The 19,155-nt window shown below is 38.3% G+C and overlaps 1 protein-coding gene across 1 annotated transcript in view; it reads left to right on the forward strand.

The window, feature by feature from the left end:
- Positions 1–1,091: 1,091 nt before the first annotated feature.
- The window catches only part of LOC145293158 (uncharacterized), a 53,802-nt gene continuing 35,738 nt past the window's right edge, over positions 1,092–19,155 (forward strand). The window contains exon 1 of the mRNA XM_080139609.1: positions 1,092–1,356. The gene's annotated coding sequence lies outside the window, so the exon portion shown is untranslated. The remainder of the gene's footprint in view (positions 1,357–19,155) is intronic.

Raw genomic sequence — 19,155 nt, forward strand, 5'->3', positions numbered from 1 at the left:
CAGATGTTTTGCATAATTGAACGGATGAACATGTCCGTCTCTTTCTCCTGCTCGAATTTGTGTTTGGTTGGTAGCCTGTTTGGAGCTCTAGATAGTGTGTCTGCTGTAATGAGATTTTTCCCAGTGGTATGTGTAATCTCATAGGTGAATCCTCATTAGGTGCTTACGGAAACGCTGTATTCTTGGGGTCAGTTCATCAAGGCGTTTAGTTTTTAGTAATGCTAATAATGGCTTGTGATCTGTTTCAATTATGAACTTATGCAGTCCAATCAAGAAGTCAGCAAATTTTTCACAACACCAAGTGACCGCAAGGGCTTCTTTTTCAACCTGAGCATATCTTTGTTCAGTTTTGGTAAGTGATCTTGAGGCATAAGATACAGATCTCCAGTCATTCCTTTGTTTCTGGAGCAGCACTCCACCTAAACCATAGGAAAATGCTCAGCTGAAATTTTTGTTGGCTTATCAGCACTATAGTGAAGCAGTACCGCTGCAGAACTCAGATTTTTCTTTAGTGTGTTAAATGCAGTTTCCTGAGGCTCATCCCAAAACCTTCAGAAGATCTCGGAGTGGTTTTGTGGTCTCTGCTAAATTTTCAGCAAATTTACCAACATGATTTGCCATCCCTAAGAGTCGTTGCAGTTCAGATACGTTTTGTGGTCTGGCCATGTTCATGTTTGATCTTCTCTAGGTCTATTTGGATGCCTTCTTCTGAAATGATTTGCCCAATAAATTTAATTTTGCTAACAGAGAATACACATTTATCATTTAACGTTATTCCTGCTGCTTCCATCCTTTCTAGAACCATTTCCGAACGGTGGTCATGCAATGCTCTTGCTGGCTTCTTCCACGCTGCTGCACTAGTCAGTAATAAATTGTTATTCATTTTATATTTCCCCTTTAGTCTGTTTTTATTATAGCAAATCCTTCAAAACATTACACTTGGCACTACAATACTCTCATAACAAAAGCAAAAAAAATAAAAAGGTAGAACGGTTTGAAAATGGGACGTATATCCGAAACCAAATTCTAAAATAATTTATTTTTCTTCTTTTTTGGATGTTCATACGTAAGCGTCTAAAAAAGTAAATCTCATTTTTTTTTCAGGTGTTGATTCAGCAGAAGGTGTTAATCTGTAAATTTATTAAATAAATATATAAAATTCTATGAGAAAATGTTTTATTATATTTTGCAATAATATAGATCAACTTTTAAAAGAAGAATTCCAAAAGGAAATGAAATTATTTCGAATGCAATGGAATGAGAGAATGTAATAAAACGAACACTGAATAGATTACTCCGCACCTTCATCGAATGCCGTAAATTGGATCGTCATCGGCAATCACTTTTAGTTGAATTGTGAGTTTTTTTGTTTTTTTTTTCATATTTTTATATTATTTCTTAATCTAAAATTTAATTCAAAAATATTTCTGTATATTTAATTTATTGATAACGTTTATCAAATGCCTGTCCATCTTGAATTGAAAAGGATGTCATCGGAAAACAACGACGTTCCTTTATATATATTTATATATATATTAAGGATTTGAGTTTAAAAAAAAAAAAACCCACCTTTCTTTGTTTTTTGAAGAAAAAAAAATTAAGATTTTCTCTAAAATATTCAAAATGTAATTTTGTCGTAATTCATAAGAATATTTATAAAAACTTTATCGAGATTTATAAAGGTGGCCAGAAAATCGGGGTGGTTATTTTGTTTAATCAATCTGCAAAAAATAAACATTCTGAATTTTATAAATAAAATATTTCATTATACATATTTAAAATCCCCACATTTGAAAAAAGAAAGTTAGTTAAATGTCTAATTTTTATTATGTTCATAAACGAATTAAAACAAAAACATAAAATGACCCCTCATTTTATGGCCAAAATATAAGGGGGGGGGGGCTTTGTGCTTTTTTAAAAATATATTTACACCCGAAAATTGTGTTTTTTTTTTTTTAATTCTTTGAAGCAATGTCATTTGTGTTCGTAAAAATATTTAAAAAAAGAAAAACTTTTATTTGATTTTCTAAAACTTCAACCGATCATAAGTGCAATAATTTAATAAATGACTGAAAGAAAATGTTCCATTATTTTATCGTTTCTGTGTTTTTATTCTGGTAAAAACAACATAAAAATGTCAAAATGATAACACGTTCGCCAGTGGCCGACACCAACCACACAATCGCAACCAATGAACAATAAAAAGAATCGGTACTCATGCACTTATTGATCCGTGCTGAAATAATAACGTTATTATTTAACATGCCATTCTTAACATGGCGAGGGTGTTTTGTATCTATTCTAGAAACTGTTACCGTGACATAGGCTGACATATATTCGGCGTGTTTTTAACAGTATTTTGACTGTTTTTTTTTTTTATTTATAACTCCTTTTCCCAATACAAAATTGGTGCCTCAAAGACAGAGTTGGCCGCCATTTTAAATTTTCCAATACATCCAGTAAACACTGTATGTTTTTCGAGCTGAATAAACATGTTACATTAAATAAAAACGCTAAAAACATATCCAGTTTGGTAGAAAAGTAACTTATCTTGCCTTTCATAACATTTATTTGTTCTATATTTGTTTTGTGACAACTTTTTCGAATCTGTGTACAGTAAAACAAACCCATAGCGCGGATCAGTAAGTGCATTAGCACCAAAGAATCGTCTGCCTTGAATGTTAAATCAGCGTTTATTTTTGTTTTCTTGGATAATACTGATCAATTTTCATTTTTTATTTTGAAATTACGTTGATGAATTTTCTACGCATTCTTGTTTAAACTCTGGGCAGACCTGAAGAATCTTGCCCCCTTCTCTATTTAAAAAAAAAAAAATTTTTTTAATTTTTTTCGACGGATTATTATCGAATGGACATTAGTCTACCAGATTATTAAAAAAAAAAAAGAAATGAAAAAGTCTATTTAAATATTTGTAGGGTGTACTCCGTTTCTAAATGCAATGTTCTATCGATCACCCATTTTAGAACCACTCAACATTTTTAGACTAAATTTCGCGAATTTAGCCTTTTTTTTTTTTTAAAGCAGTTTAATCCCCCCCCCTTTTTTTTTTTTTTTACATTAAAGTGAAATAAAAAAAATGCTAGCCTACTTAAAAAAATAAAAGAAAAAGAGACTTAATTCGAAATTTGGCCTAAAAACATCGATTGATTTTAAAATGGGTGATAATGAATGATCGATTTATTTACTAAAATGTTCCATTAGAAATGAGTATCCCTACAAATATTTAAGAATTGATTTTTTTTTTTTTTTTCTTTTGATAAATCTGGTAGGTCTAGATCCGTTTAAAAAAAAATGAAAAAAAAAGTAAAATAAAAAAAATAGATGGGGGCAAGATTCTTCAGGTTCGCCAAATAATGTTTAAATGTGGTATCTGTTCAGGGACTATACTTAATCTTTTGTATCCTTGGTTAATGAATGAGTAATTCTTCTAGAGTGCGGCAATCTGAAGTGTTTTTTTTTTTTTTTTGAGAGAGAGATGGATGGATGAGTTTTTTTCTGGCAGAAAACAGGCACATGTTCTTATGAAATTCACCAAGGCACACTATTTTATATATATATATATATATATATATATATATTGTAAGAAATTTCTTCCCTACACACCCAATTTCCTCCCTGCAGATAGCAAATGAAACTCCACAAACAAAAGCCATACCTTTTAAAACTCAAATTTTATTCAAGATGTATCAGTAAATGAAAGTTCTTTGCTTCACGGTAAGTCCCTTGCAAAAACAGTATCTGAATTTGCTATCTATACGCAATGGAGCCTTTAGTTATGATTCCTCTGTGGGAATGTTAGTTCAGATTTCCTTTTAGAAGGATCCATGTTGTACATGGTTGAACACGGCGTGAATGTTGTCGGCCAATATGGCATATTTTAGGACCTCGTGGTCTCTGGAAGAAATAGGAATAATTTCCATAATCAAATATATCAAGCCGAACACTGTAGAATATCCTTATTGGGTAAAATAAATTCAGCAATTATGTTGTCTCTGTATTTAGAGAAATGTCCTTCATCCACCCACTGCATGGTGTCCAATGAAGGCAAAATCCTGGCACTCTATAACGGAGCACCGCTGTGTGAGTCTTTACTGTTCCGTGTTCATCTGTCAGACTAAAAAATAACGCACATGCAATACAAAATTGGCGCCAAACTGGCGCATTCAAATTGAACCAATCAAAGACCGTCTAGCAAATCATGTTAGGCGGACAACAAAATAATGTTGGTTATGGAATTTCTCACACACATTGCCAAGGAGGAGAGAAAAAGTAATGGATAATCATTACTTTTTCACAATACAAGTTAATTATAACCTTAATTCAATAAATTTTTTAATATTAATGTGTGCCATTGTCTGTTGTCAATCTTCAGTATAAACTTCAACTTTACATGCATCCAGACATTAGCTAATTTCCACTATATGGACCGACCTGAGGAGCTTCATCCTTACAATTAGAACAAAACCACTCCCCTAACGATGATCAACTCCTACGCAGCTAAAATGGTACCAGCTGTCACAAGAATCGCAGCACACCATTGGTGATGTTCCATCATTCGGAACAGAACAGATTGGACAGAAAAAGGGACCTCCTTCTTCTATAAACTCAGTTGATGCAATATCATCATTACCCTTAATTTCCAAGAGCACAAGGTATTTTAAGGAATGGACCTGTTTGCACCCATCCTTAAAACAAACCGCGGAACAAACATTATTGTTGTTTCCAGTAATTAATTTAATTATTTTACCAAGACTCCAGAATTGTCTGGTTTTGTTGGGAGTCTTAATAAGTACTATCTCTCCAACAGATAACTTGGGGGCACAATTGCTCCCGATTTTGGCATCAACTTCTCTTAATGACAAGAGGTAATCATTATGCCAGATACGATTGAATTTTTCAACAAATTTATTCCTCATTTCGAGGGAATGTAATTGTAGAGGCCAGAAAGGAGTTATCTCCCTTTCGCTCAGACTTGGTGATTACAGTGGATCACTTACCGCTCATAAAGATATTTTCAGACCGAGCCCTGGAGAATATAAAAAACCCACGCCTGTTAAACTTCAAGGAAAAGTCACTCATGTATAAATTCCAGATAAAACATCGACCGGGGAAACTCAACTTGGCCCCTGACTGTGCATCTCGGTACCCAGCGGGCACCCCACCAAGAGACCAGGACCAATCCATTGACACCGCAGTCAAAGCTGCCCTCACATCGATGTACGAGAATGATACTACGTTAAGAGCCATCACATGGGGAAGGATTGTGGCTGCAGCAGCCACAGACGAAGAATGCAGGACTTTGAAAGAACTGATTCAAAATGGCTTCCCCAGTCATGTAACAATATCCCAACCGTAGTTCGAGTCTTCTGGCCTATGCGTGAGGAGTTATATTGCCTGGAAGGAGTGATCATCAAGGGGAACAAAATCCTAATACCTCGACAACTCCGCGCAGAGGTATTGGAATCTCTTCATTCCGCTCATCAGGGTGTGAACGGAATGCTGGCGAATGCGAGACAACGACTATTCTGGCCAGGGTTGGATGCTAACATCAGGCAAACAAGAGCCCAGTGCCGCACGTGCAATGAAATCGCACCATCTCAGCCCAGGGAACCCTTGATGTCCCCAGCAGACCCGGAATTTCCATTCCAACAAGTGGTGGTTGACTTCGTCCAGATGCAGGGTAGACACTTTATGGTATACGCAGACAGGTATACGGGATGGGTTGAAGTGGCCCTAATGACATCGGGAAGAGCCAAGACGGTGTGCGATACCTTGAGGACTTGGTTCTGTACCTACGGCGTACCGGAAGAAATTTCGTCGGATGGTGGACCACCATTTGAATCCCAGGAATATGACTCCTTTTTGAGGAATTGGGGCATACGAAAACGTACCTCATCAGCGCATTATGCCCAAGGCAACGGCCGCGCAGAGTTAGCCGTCAAAACCGCGAGACGTATACTGGCGGACAATACGGACAGTTATGGACGCCTGTGCCATGATCGGGCGGCCCGAGCACTACTGACCCATAGGAACACGCCTGTCCAAGATCTGGACATGTCCCCAGCCATGATGTTGTATGGTTGGGTCATTAAAGACCACTTTCCTGTCCTGCGGGACAAATACCAGGTTCGAAAGCAGTGGACAGAAATAGGCAAACTAAGGGAAGTGGCAATGGCCAAAAGACACATGAGGAACGAGCAGTATTACAACCAACATTGTCGCCCACTCCGGGAACTCCAGGTAGGAGATTACGTCCAGATCCAGAACCAGGACAGGAACCACCCACGTCGATGGACAAAGACGGGGAGAATCGTGGAGACCCAGGGGTACCGACAGTACCGAGTCCGGGTCGATGGAAGCAATCGAGTGACATTGCGCAACCGTCGGTTTCTCCGCAGAATACACCCGGTAGTGGATGGCCCTCGTAACATCAGACAAGAAATCCCGAACCCACCTATAAATGTGGAGACCCCACAGGCACAACCTCCGGAGGAGGCAATGGAGGTGGAACAACACGCCGACACGGAATCTCCAAGCGAGCATGAGGAAGAAATGGAAGTGGAAGATACCACGGGAGGAGATACCCAAAAATACAGTCCTCCTCCGTTAAGGGAACCGTCAAGTCAGAGGACGAGAGCCCCAAGGGGTTTGTCGCCGCAAATGCGGGGTAAATCGCACAAGTATTTCTCCAAATAAAAGATGACCACAACAACTTGCTTTTGTGGTCACGAGGGGGAGGGGCATGTAGAGGCCAGAAAGGAGTTATCTCCCTTTCGCTCAGACTTTGCATAAGTGGAGTTATCCCCCTTATAAAAGGACAGGCGAATCGCCATTATTTGTTTACACTCGTTCATGGCGACACGCTGTCGGATTAGAAAACCAGCTTGCTTAAAACGCAAACCTTACAGTAATAAGGTAGTCCTATTTGGGGGGTCAGGATATAATTCAGCATCATAATTATTAATAAGCGAACGAGGTTGATATCCCGTTTGAAGAAAATGATTCGGAGTTAAAATACTAAAGTCTTTGTCGGCAGAAACAATATAAGTGAGGGGTCTGTCATTTATTGCCTTTTGCACATCAGAAAGTGCAGTCAGAAATTCAAAATAATCCAACTTTCTTCTGCCCAACAGTTTCCTCAAACATTGTTTGACTGTTTTAATAAGTCTATCCTAGGCAGAGTGAAGAGGAATTGTTCGATGGACAATGTGTATGGATTTAAATTGTTCCTTCAACTCGTCCGATTCGAGCCGGTTTTTTTATTTTTTTTATTACATTTTCACCCCAAACAAGGCACATTGCCACTTTGGTGTAGGGGGCTACTATCAGGGGAAACAACTACTGGGGTACTATGTAGGGATTTGGGCAGCAAGATGTTGGTTCACGTTGCACTTGAACTTCTGCATGTCAGTACAGTTAGGGAAGCAGTGACCTGAAATGGAATTCCAAAGTCTAGCGGTTCTGGGGAAGAAACTACCGGAGTAGAAAGATCTTTTACATCTAGGGATCTCTACAGTGTGGGGGTGGGATTTTGCAGCCTGTCGGGTCTGTCGAGGGTGTTCACGTCGTGGGGGCACAAGTGCTTGCAGTTCATCAGAGCATTCACCATTAAAATACTTGTAGAACAGGCAGAGGGATGCGACGTTTCGTCGATGGGACAGAGGCTGAAGCTTAGATGCCAGTTTAGGGCCTATCAGATTTGCGACTCTCTTTTGAACCCTGTCAAGGAGCGAGAGACTAGTAGCCGATGCACCAGCCCAAATATGACAGCAATACTCCATATATGGGCGAATGGTTGCCTTATAGAGGTACAGGATAGTAGTTTTAGTGTTAATAGTTTTCTAGTATGGTAGAGAGAGCCCACCTTCCTTGCAGCGGCCCTAGCAATGCCCTCTATGTAATTGTTCCAACTCATGTTTTCTGTGAACGTTAGGCCAAGGAGCTTGAAAGATGTACTCTCAGATAAAGAGTCGTTGGCCATTGCTATAGATGGTAGAGAAGGTTTCTTGTAATTATTGAATGAAACCAGTTTAGTCTTGGCGGCATTGAACGTGACCATCCATTTTTGTCCCCATTCCACTACTGCATCCATTTTTGTCCCCATTCCACTACTGAACATCCTCTAATGTTTCTGCCATTACTTTAGATATATGTTCATTTGTTTTCCTGTCATGCCTGCTATAGAGTGTGGTGTCATCAGCATATATACCCATCTCAGAGGCAATTTTGTCAGGGAGGTCATTTATGAATATCAGGAACAGTAGAGGTCCAAGGATAGATTTCTGGGGCACTCCCGCATTTATATCATATTGTTTAGATGTACGTCCGTCGAGGACAACCTGGATTTTTCTCTTATCTAAGAAGGATTTAATTATGTTAAGTATTCTACCAGTGATACTGTATGATCTAATCTTCCTGAGGAGACCCTCATGCCATACCCTGTCAAAAGCCTTAGATATATCTAGAGCTACCGCTCTGCCCTCTCCCGCTTTGTCCAGTGAATGGTATATGCATTCAGAGATTACAGTGAGGATGTCTGCTGTGGAACGGGCTTGTCTAAATCCATATTGTTGGTCGGTCAGAAGTTTAGCATCTGTAAGGTGCTGGACTAGAGCATGGTTAATTAAGGTCTCAAATATTTTGGCAAAAAGTGGGAGGAGGCTAATAGGGCGATAATTTAATGGGTCAGTTCTTTCGCCAGAATTCTTGAATACTGGTACCACAGAAGCAGTTTTCCAACAGCCCGGAAAGCAAGATTCATTAAGGCATTTGTTGTAGAGTTTGGAGAGAACTGAAGCTACTTCGGCTGAGCACTTTTTTAATAGCACAGCTGGGATGAGATCGGGTCCACATGCTTTTGAAGTGTCAAGGTTTTTTATGATAGCATGCACCTGAGCAAGGGTGATTTTCAGATCGTCTAGCGTGGCATCTGTCCGCATAGGAAATTGAGGTAGGGAGTGGTTGGAAGGGTCCAGTGTGGAGTTTGAGGCAAACCGACTGGCAAGCATGTTAGCCTTTTCGGTTGCTGAGCAAACAACCTCGTGATTGTTGGTTAGTGGGGGAATTGTTGATTGCCCATTATTTACTACACTGTTGTAGATTTTCCAGAAGTCTTGAGTTCCTAGTTTTTGTGCTTCGATGCGTTTTTTAGTGGTTTCCGTAAATTCCCTCTTAGCTGTCGCTATGTCTTTCTTAACGTTACTTCTAGCTTCTATGTACTTCTGTCTGTTTGAACTGGACTTATGTCGGTTAAACCTGCGGAATGCATGCTGCCTTTGAGCAATGGCAGTTGTGCAAGTTGAAGTAAACCATTGGGGAGAGTGGGGCTTGCTATAGAATTTCCGCATGGGAACATACGCTTCGATTGCAGTTTTGAACCATTCAGTGGTCTCGTTTGCACACTGTTCAGCAGGAAGAGAAAAAATATTTCCCCATGGGGCGTCTCTGATAAGATCTCTGATGGCTTCCCAGTCAGCCTTTTTATAATATCTCGTTGTTTTGAGCACTGGCTCTTCAGTTTTGGGTCTAGAGTTTAGGGCAATTTCAACCATTATCACTGCATGATCAGCGTTCCCAAGTGGGCTGTCGGCTTTCGTTATACAATCATCAGGAACTGTGGTCAAAAACAGATCTAAAAGTGATGCGTGTTGTTCTTCCTGATCAGGGAAACGGGTTGGAAAAGTAACAATTTGCGATAGGGAGTGAGATATAGAGAAGCTATGAGTTGCGCTGCCTGCTGCATCTGTGTAAGTAGAGAATCCAAGCCAGTTTTTGTGATGGACATTAAAGTCACCAAATACATGTACTTGTGCGCTAGTGTCGAAGGAGAGTGCTGTGTCTATGCTGTCAGATGCTTTGTTTATTATGGTGCAGTCTTGGGTCGAGGGAGAGCGGTAGAGAAAGTAAAAGTAGCTAATGTTGTGTTGCATGTTTAGTCTAAAGCACATAAAGGCTTGATCATCCGTTTCTAGGTTTGTTTCTCTAGTCAAGGGAAGGGTATTACGAATGTAAACTCCAAGTCCGTGCATATGTCTGTCAGAGTCCTTACGGCAGAGTGGGAGATATCCAAGCATGTTAAAGTAGTTAGAGTGGATGGAGGAGTGTAGGTTAGTCTCACTTAGTGCTAAGATATCCGGGGTATTTGTTAGGAGAAATGCTTCAACATCAGCTAAATTAGTTCTAAGCCCACGGATATTTGTGAATGCAAGCCTCAAGGGAGGAGGCAAGTTGGATTTGTTTGACCCTAAGCCTAGTTTAAGCTTATTTTTAGATTGTACTGTCATCATATTTTTTAACGAGTTTCAGTTAGGTTAGGTGGAGCCGAACAGGAGGTTATGCAGAGTATCACACATGCATCACAAGTAGACCATCAGCTGACCCTCCATCAACTAGGACTGTGGCCTCAGGAAAGCCCACCGAGGATGAGTGCAGGGTCCCTTTCCATGCGCGACATGGCACTGCAAACATCCCGATATTATACAACTGTTGATGGATCAGCCGCTCTAAGTGCTACCAAAGAGTTAGGGCCTCTGTACTACCAGTCGGAAACAGCAGCCAGTAACTGTCAATCCGGTACCCTCAACCCATCAGAGGAAGGTCAACCCAATCTAATTGCTCAGGCATATATGGTACTCAAGCACTCTCAAGTGCCCAGCTTTAGGGGTGGGGTGTGTCGGGAGTGGGGAGATGGCGTTCATTGCCCTAGACAAGAAACAAGATCTACCACTGGGTGTTTCTGTTGAATCACTGTAATAGTATCTCTGCGCCTGACTAATAGGCAAAGAAGGAGTATGGAAGCCGGGCGATAGACAGAACCTATCTACTCCTTAAGCAATTTAGGTTTGCAAACCGGTAATTTGTTTGAGTCACCAGCTCTAGGAAGGTTGTCATCCAAGACTGAAGAGGCCTCCCTCCCCTTTGGTTTAGTTTCAGAGTTTTCCTTCTCCTAGACGGATGATCTGGAAAGATCTACTGGGTCCGTCACCACTGAGAGGGTTTGCTCCGCGCTTGGGTTCTAATCCAGGTATTTCTGCGACCCCGCGTGGTTAGTTAATGTTACTGGGTTAGTTTGTAGAGGTTATATATCTGCTGAATAGTTACACTCCTCAAAGTGAATTAGGGACATTGTAATTTCATTGTTACTGGATAAAGGGGTTGAGTAGAGCTCATGCAGTGTAAGCAACTATGATTGTAAGAAGGCTTGTTAGAAGGAGATAATGTGGTTTGAGGCTTTTCCTTTATATATATATATATATATATATATATATATATATTTTTTTTTTTATTTATTTATTCATGTTAGCTTGGGTCTAGGATAACATTAAAGTGTGAGTAGGTGTTAAGAATTGAACTATGAGTTGTGCCCAAACTATATTTTAGATGTCAGCAGGGCTTGAGATGCGAGTGCAATATAGTACGGATAAAACAGTAAGTTTTGAGTCATGTGTAATTTGGTAAATAGATATATGGGCAGGTTTTAGTAGGTGCGAATAAAGTTGAAGGTACAAAGTGAGTTTCTATTATTGAGAGAAGATAATTTCACCTTTCAAGTTAGAGTTATGGACATGGTTCAGTTACGAAATTAGCGTTGCAAAGCTATCTAAGAGGAGACATAGTTGTGTAATGCAGTGCGGTGTGCTTTGCTTCCGAGTACATACTTTGGCTGTTAAATACCTAACTGGAATAGGAATGAACTCCAATGCATGTCTAAAGGGTAGAATTGTATAGATGTTTAGTGATGACTAAGCAGTTAGCATGTGAGGGTTAGGGGCTGGAAGTTAAAGATTCCACTACAAATGCTGTGAAATGTAGGAGTTAAGTGGCGGTTTGGTGAGAAGGAGCAGATTGTTAGCCTTCAAGAGACAGGGGTTATTAATTTACAAGAAACAGATTTACATTAGGATTAGAGTGGCAGGTAAGTTTTTTTTTTTGTTTTTTGTTTTGTTTTTTTTTTGCGCATGCAGGTTAGACAGAGGTAATCGTCTTGGAGGTAAAATGTATATTGGGATTTCGTAGCTAGCAGTTAGGTGTTTTTTTTCGAGTTACAAGAACTAGTTCATGGCGATTCGGAATTCGTATTCTGTATTTATAGGCAGACATTAAGGTCACGCACAGAGCATAGCATCCACTCAGGAAAAATAGCCCTAGTATCACAGCTAAGATACTGCATATTTCAGTTACGAATAGTGAAAGTTAAATTGGGCGGCACTTTTTTTTTTTGGCACCTTACCATGGCTGTTAATATTAAGTATCGTACTTAAATAAAGTTCTTCTGTCATCTAAATAAGCTAAATAGGGATTCCCCCTCCCCACTACTACGTCGATGTGACATGGTAAAAAGAAAGAAAAATTTGTCAGGAAATTGTTTTAAAATAAGTGAATCAAGAATGGTCAAGATGTGTGAGAAATAAAAATAAAATTACATAGAATGATATGAGCACAAACAAAAAAAAAAAGAGGGTTAGATTTGTTTGGCTTAAAAAATAACAAATAAATAAATAAAAAAAAAAAATAAATAAAATAAAGTGTGCAAAGAAAAATAGCTAAAATTACATCTTCGAGGTGTGGGTTCTTCGGCCACCGTGCAAATGACGCTAAGGAGTTCTACCCTTTCTATCCCAGGCCATTGGAGTGAGGGGGGGGGGCTCACTTTACATTTGGGGTCGTCTAGTAGAGGCTTCCTCTTTTCTTAGTTACAACGTTTGATAGCAATATTCCGGACGCAACAAAAGATTTTGTGTTATCGGAATATACATGCGTAAGGATACCAAATAAGTTGGTAAATTTCACAAAGGCCAGCATAAAAGAGCTGGTGCTCATATCCGGCAATAATTCCAAGTGAATTGCACGCAAACTCATGCATGTAAAGAGTAATATGTACATTTTAACTTCTACCCCTCCAACCTTAATAGAAAATTGACTGATGAAATCCACACCGATTTGTTTGAATGGACGAACAAAGTTCACCCTATGAGCAGGTAATATCGTCCCTGCAGGCAGAGCATTTATTTTTTTACATACGGTGCAAGTACACACGAAGGCTTTTACGGCTTGTCTCCCCTGAAGGATCCAAACTCCAGACAGCCTTAACTTACTGAGGGTTGAATTAACCCCCATGTGGCAACAGTTAAGATGAGCTTCCTTAATTGCCAATTTTGATAAATAATGATATTTCCCCAACAAAAGGGAAAACTTTACCTCAAAGGGCAGAATATCAGAATTCTGTATTTTACCTCTGATTCTAATTAACCCATCTTTATCAAGGAATAACCCTAAGGCAGTTACCCTAGCGGGAGGCACTTTCCTGGATGGTTGTTTCAAGTAATCTAATTCCAGAGGGAGAGCCTCCATTTGCATATTAGCAAATAGCAATAATTTGGCCCTATTAAAATTGTCAGCACGACGGTGACGCAACAAATCATAAAATTTCAACACCTTTTTCCAAGATGCTGATTGCCTTAGATAAGCTGGAATGCCTTGTAATATTCAACGAGAACGTATTTTCAGAAGGACGTGTTTCCTGAGAGTACAAACATGATACAATTTTTTTATTAGTTTCGTTTAGACAAGGTAAGGGTGAGATTGGCTAATTGATGCCATCTCTATTTAGCCATTCCGGGCCATACATCCAGAAATTTAATAACTGGGAAAATTTAGAAGTATTGATACCTCTAGTTAGAAGATCTGCCGGATTTTCCGACGAAGAAACATATTTTAATTTCAGTAGAACGCCAAATTTAATATTAATATCTTCCGAAAATTTTTTATCTCTGCGATCCTGTTTTCAATGAATATATTTTTCTTGGATCCTTTACCGTTGAGGATCCATGAGAGGGCAACTTGGGAATCAGACATCAGGAAAAAATTATGAATATTAAGGGCCCCGGAGCACCCAAAACTTGAGGGGCTACCTTAAGAGCCAAATACATGGCCAATAGTTCCAATGTGGGAAATGACTTCCCCTTAATTGGGGCCACTCTGGCCTTTGCAAACAACAGAGAACAATTCGCTCCCTGTTTTGCATATAGGGTGAATCCGTACGTGTTTTTCGATGCATCACAGAAACATAAATTCGACAGACTGATTTTCTGACAATACATGCCTGGGAAATTCAAACTTCCCCAAGTCGTTAAGTTAAAGTACTTGTAGAACCGATTAAACATTTTACATTAAAAAAAAAAAAAAAAATAAAAAATAAAAAGTATCCGGTTAGGTAGAAAAGTAACTTATCTTGCCTTTGATAAAATTTGTTTTTGACAACTTTTTCGTACCTCTGTGGATTGGAATACGAACCGTTACTTCATTTTTGTTTTGTTGTCTTATTTTAAGAAAGTATATATATATATATATATATATATATATATATATATATATACATATATATATGTATTTGACAGGTAAATAAGTCAGCAAAAGTTAAATTTAGTTTTAATTTAATTATGAAATTTCGAAGAAAATTCCATAAATTTGTTGATTTCTATTTTCGAGTTTGAAGGTGTTTATTCCATAGGCCGTTTATACTACACTGGAGCAGGTCGTAAAAATACCTTTCGCTTAATAAGTAGAAAAAAAAAAAACGAAATAAAAAGCTTCTTAATTGTAGTTGGATGTGTTTTCTAACTGCTTTTAAAATTTCAAGAATATCGATATAGATTTTTAGGGTTTGTATTACTAAACACATAGATTCGAAAAAGTTGTCAAAAAACCCCCAAATATATAACAAATAAATGTTATCAAAAGCAAGATAAGTTGCTACATTTATATTCATATTTTCATGTTTTTCTTAATTCGTTCTTGAATAAAAATTAAAGAACGCGTGTTGTTTACACTGTGCTAATGCTACAGTTGCTGCTACTACTAATATTAACTTCACTTGTCCAAATTCGAGAATTAGAAACGTTTTTTTTTGGGGGGGGGTAGGTCCTTTTAAATTATTATCAATTACCGTGGTCCTACTCAACATACAATAATACTTTTAATTGATAAAGATAGTAAAAAGAATGATTTACTTACTAGTGGGTGTCCGAAGAAATGTTTTTTCAAAATGTTCGATACTCGTCATATTAAAGTCTTTTTAACATACAAAAAAAAGAAATGGTCAAAAATATTTCGCACACTTGACAGTATTAAGGTTAACATCTCTTCTGATTGGTTTCCAAATTTCATAACAAAATTCTACATACAATCATGGTACGGGCCTTTAGAAATTAGGGAGGGTTATTACAAAACCTTACTGAAAACGCTTTTTTATGATGTTCACATTTTTATCACTTTATTTGCTTAAAACTCTTAAAATATATAATGTACATCCATATTTATTAATTCATTTGAAAGTATATTCATTTCTGAACAAAACAGTAGTAATTTGAAGACTTGAAGTGCTTTGGTTTGAAAAATATGGCTATTTTAGTAGAACTACCTTGAAATCTGTGATTATCCAAAGCGTTTTTTCTGTCCGTGTGTATTACTAGTTTAAGTCCTTGGCATGGGTTTGCCACAGCTTAATGAGATCTTTAGGTACCCGCTCATCCCACGATAACTTGCTTTTCCAGATCGAACTGACAATGATCTTCCCCTGTATCGTGACTGGGAGTAGCATGGACAAAGGGTCATACACTCCTGATATTTGCGAAAGAATTCCCCGTTTGGTATTGACCTCGGGGTCCACTAAAGTGGGAGAAAGTTTGAACGTGTCCCGAACAGGATCATATAAGTAACCCAATACCTTCTCAAAGGCTGGGAAGGGAGAAGAAATAGTTTCATCCTCCAACATTTTTTCTTGTATCTTAGAACAGTTGGAATTGCAGGATCGTAAATCGAAGGCTGCCTCTGACAGCCTGCTACGAACATTATTATAAATAGCAAGTAGGGACTCTCCGTCACAACTGGTAGTGACAAGATTATCCACATAAAAATTGTTGGAAATAGCATGCAATGCTGCATCCTTTGCATATTTTTCCGCATGGAATTTCAAAATGAAGTTCAGAATGAAGTTCAGAATGAAGGGGCTAGCGTTGAACCCAAATATAATTGTTTTGTACCTGTAAGTACACAATTTGTCACCTTTTTTAAGGAAAAACCAAAATCTGTTTTTATCCTCTTCTGACTTAAGGTGAATTTGTAAAAAGGCCTTTCTTATATCACCAAGAAGGACATATTTATTTTTCCTGAATCCCAGGAATAAATCTAATAAATTAGCAGATAAGTTCATGCCCATGTAGGCAGCATCATTAATTGACATCCCCTCTCGACGTTTTAGGGGGCAGTTGAATACGGGACGAATTTTCGTTGTCACTCCAGTTCCCTCCTTAATAAGAGGTCTATATGGAACCCAAATATAATCTTCATACTTCCCAGGCGGGACAAAAACTGTTCCACTTTCCTCATTCCTCATAATCCTCAAACACTTGGAGGTACTCCTTATACATTCCCTTCCTTTCTAAGGTCTCTGCCACTCTGTCCATTACCTTCAAGGAAGTCACAAAGTTACTGTTTACCATTGAGATCCTGTCATGATACCACAGTAAGTCTACGTGATATCTTCCCCCCTCCCATACTATAGAGTTTTTGAACTCTTCTATTTTTTCTTGTCCACAGCCGACAACTTAGCATCTTCTTCAATACCTAATGAATCCAGTCTGAGCAGATTCTCAACCCCACGCTCGACTGTGGACTCTTAAAAGAAAGGTTTCAAACCGTCCTCATAAGAGAGGGTCGGATTTAGCACCAAATCGATCAAATAACTGTTGGATTGAGGAAGTGATTTTACTATATAATTGAAGGGAGGCGATTCTACCTCATTCAAATCTTTTTTTAAAAAATGTCGGCTCTCGCCAAACGGAATTATAAATTTTCCATGTCGCCATGCATTTCCATTAAGACACTCAACTAGCTTGAGATCATTTAACTTGCTCAGAAGGTCCAATCCAATAATCCCCATAAGGTGGGTTCCATTCAAATTCTTATATCCTGGATATAGCTGGAAACCTTCCTGAGATAAGTTATCGACAACTTTATTGAAGTTATCCACTTCGAATTTTAAATTTCAATTTTTGGGAGAATAAAGCCGCAAATTTAAAGGGATTTTGATTCTCCAATTTGATCGATATGTAGCACTCCTTCAATCTTAAGGAGTCACTTCCGATAAGCGTGTTCACCCCCATATTAACCTGCTTGTGGTTTATGGGTTTTTCAGAACACAATTAACTGAGAATCTCCTGGGCGAAAAACCAATTTTGTGACCCAGTATCTATTAAACAGAAGAAATATACCAGTCGTCCGTGTGCCTTCATAGATATTTTGATGACGGGAAAAATACTATTCTGTGATTCAGAATATATTGTTTGGCCCACAAACGATTTATTTCCTTTGGGACACCTGACGGTAAAATGGGTTCTCAACCCACATATCGCACACGGGTAAGGAAAACCCTTACTACCATGACAAAATGCCTCTGCGTGCTCACCCAAACACCGAGTACATAAATTTAACTGTTTAGCCCTTTGACACTTTGCTTCGAAGGTGCGAAACTTACTACAGTTCTTGATTGAATGATCTGTAGCTTGGCACAGTTTACAAGATAAAGTGCCCCCCCCCCCTCCTTCTCTTGGGGAAGAAGATGCCATCTTGGCTTTCATCTTAGGTGAAAAAGGCGCCATTTTTGGCGTGCAAATTTCCTGCCGAACATCGAGCAGGGCAGCTAATAGGTATTCCATTACTTCAAATGCATGCGACATAATATTATTTAGTGAAGGGTATCTTTCCCCACTTCTATTCATGAACTCTCTTCTAATGGCATTAGGACACTTAGCAAATATTATGTGAGCTATCACTGCCCCTGAGGCGCTACTCTCAGTAAAAAATCAGTCCCGTAGGACTTGTCGAGCTCAGTCAAATTTCTCTTAACTTTTTCGAGAAACGACTTCAAAATTTTAAAATCCGTTATAACAGACGGAGCAGGAATAATTTCCTCAAATATCTGATTTTTAATCAAATCAGGATTCAAATATTTTTCCCTTAACAATTTCAGGGCTATATCATAATTATCTGCGGTTATATCTAGACTGGAGATTACGTCAAACGCATCACCCTCTAGTCTCGATTTTAACACTAATAATTTGTCAGCTTTATTTAAACTTTCCGTGCAAAATTCGAATTTGTTCAGAAATGTTCCGAACGAAAATTTATCATCTGTGGACATGCCGACAAATTTCAGACAATCCAATTCCATTTTGACCGGCATAGCCATCAAAGCATGCATAACTTGAGGTATATTTAATTTCAATTTTAAAGAAAGCAATTTTTCTATTTCTGAAGCCTCGCAGATCTGAAGTTTCTCTTCTTCGGGGGTTTTGAGAAGAATTTGGTCAATTAATACATCGAGGTCACTCAACCTCTAATTACCACTTTTCGGGATTTGAAAAAAGTCTGGAAAAGGGTCATTAATTTCCAATCACTTTACCGCACTATTAATGCAAAATCTTTTAGCATCACATTTTGACATTAGCTCCTTTTGGGCCATCTTTCATGCCTCAAGCAAAATTAATAAAATAACAGATGTAATTATCTGCAAAATTAATGTGGCAAAGTGCCAATATTATTCCGAACGGAATTATGTATAGAACGGGGGGTGGGGGGATAATGCCCTTTACTCCCGTTAAATTTATTATCAAAGTAACAGATATTGTTATTTGCAAAGCCGCTGGCAAGATCGCCAATATTCCAAACGGAATTATTTAATCATAAATAACATGCTGACGAACATGGCCGCCAGTGATTAAAGAGCCCACTTAAGGCTAAGCTGTACAAATAGTCAGGTTATATAATTATAACCAAATTCGAAATTCTCGAGCTACTAAATGATGCCTAACATATGGGGTGGGGGATAATCCCTTACCTTCCCTTAAGATTATTTTTCATAAATTTTCAATTCACATTCATTTGAAAAATGACAACAATGTACACACCATTAGTACATTAATCTCAATTTCAAATTAATCAATTAATTTAATTAGTCAATATAACACAACATTTAAATTGCGAAAGAATCATTAACGGCTAAATACTGTGAGTTTTTTTTTGACGCCTACAGAATTTGAACCAAAGTTTTTTTTGTTATAAGACGTATACAATCTT

This window comes from Euprymna scolopes, chromosome 14 (genome assembly GCF_053919585.1).
Source record: "Euprymna scolopes isolate OS-2025 chromosome 14, ASM5391958v1, whole genome shotgun sequence".
Taxonomy (NCBI): domain Eukaryota; kingdom Metazoa; phylum Mollusca; class Cephalopoda; order Sepiida; family Sepiolidae; genus Euprymna; species Euprymna scolopes.